Source organism: Olea europaea, chromosome 15 (assembly GCF_002742605.1).
Source record: "Olea europaea var. sylvestris chromosome 15, O_europaea_v1, whole genome shotgun sequence".
NCBI classification, from domain to species: Eukaryota; Viridiplantae; Streptophyta; class Magnoliopsida; order Lamiales; family Oleaceae; genus Olea; species Olea europaea.
The window spans coordinates 21653192-21655119 of record NC_036251.1 but is presented as its reverse complement, the minus strand read 5'-3'; positions in this window follow the sequence as shown (position 1 = coordinate 21655119).

Below are 1928 nucleotides of genomic sequence, written 5' to 3'. Positions count from 1 at the left end.
ACCGATGCGATATCTACAATCTTTGCTAATTTTACCGTTATTCGTCACATAATCAATAATTCTAACTTTCTTAAGTTATGAGGTCTGATCCTTGAGGTCGACGTAGTGGAAATGAGCTAAATATATGACAAACCAATAGAACGACACAAATGTCGTTAAACGTCACATGTGTTGTTCTTTCGATAAACACAAGTATAAGTAGTCACAAGCCTTCCGAGCCTCGATATTCGATAATTTGAACTCATTTAAATTGCGAGATGGATATGTCGCTCACATAATTTTGCAGATACTTTCATTACTTTTATTTTCCAACGAATGTGGATGGTGACTTGTGATTCACGAATGCGATATCTACAATCTATGCGAATTCTAACGTTATTTGTCATGTAATTAATAATTTTGACTTTTTAAGTTATGAGGTCCGATACTTGAGGTCGATGCGATGAAAATGAAGCGAAATATATGAGAAACCAACATAACGACACAGGTATCTTTAAACATCACTTGTGTCGTTCTGTCGATAAATACGATTATAAGCAGCCACGAGCCTTCCGGGTCTTGATATTCCATAATTTAAACTCATTTAAGTCGCGAGATGGACATGTCGCTCACATAATTTGAGAGATATTCTCATTACTTTTGTTTTCCAATGAATATGGATGATGACTCGTGATTTTACCAATGTGATATTTACAATCTATGCTAATTCTATTGTTATTCGTCAAATAATTAATAATTCTGACTTTCTTAAATTAGGAAGTCCGATCCGTGAGGTCGACGAGGTGGAAATGAAGCGAAATATAGGAGAAACTAACAGAACGACACAGGTGAAGTTAAACGTCACTTGTGTCATTTTGTCGATAAATATTAGTATGAGCAGCCACGAGCCTTTCGGGTCTCGATATTCCATAATTTGAAATCATGTAAGTCGAGAGATGGATATGCCGCTCACATAATTTGAAATATACTCTCATTGCTTGGACAACATGAAAAATGAGAACAACATTAGTGTTGTTACTGTTATGAAAACAACACAAGTGTTGTTACTTATGTAAACACGATACGAATAATTGATAACTTGTATATTTAAAAATAAATTGTTATTAGATCAATGATATTTAATTTCTGAATATCATTTCTATATTTTCTAGGTAAAATACTAACAAAGGTACCGATGATGTTTTGTTATAACAAAAAATAAATATCCGTCATTATGGTATCATCAATTCAAATATATATTAAATTAATATGAAAATAGATACCATATTTAAATTATCAAAGTAACCACAATATACTATTAATAAGGGACAGATCATAATAGATAACGATTGTACTGTCATTTTACATGGAAGATAACGACTTTAGTGTCATTCTAAACTACAAATAACGACTAGAGTGTCGTTATCGTCCAATAGTTGTGGATGGTACAAATATACACCAAATGAGAAAATAAAATCAATTAAAATATTATTTTATATTGTATTCAATAATAAAAGTACAAATGTAAATGATATTTCTAAAAATATTTTTCTTTTTTTCTTTAAATATAGTAGAGATTCAATGTAGATAATATGTATACCAAAATTCTTGTTCAAATGCTTACAATATTGGAGAAGATAGAAGAAGAATACAATAAATAATAAGATTTTAGGGAAGAAACCATCGGGAAAGCACGTTGATGCGTTTTGTAGATGAATTGAGGGATTTAATTAGATTGAAAGGGGTATCTGGATATTTTTCATGGTGAGGGCATTTTAGATATTTGACATTATTTGTTTATTTTATTTTGTAAGTGAAGGCCATTTGACCAAAAATCATTAAAGGGAAGTTATTTTATCAATATAATTGTTTGATTAGGCTTTTTTTTATCAAATCCTCCTTTCTTCATTTATTGCCGAGAGATTTATTGTGAAATTAAATTTGTTAAA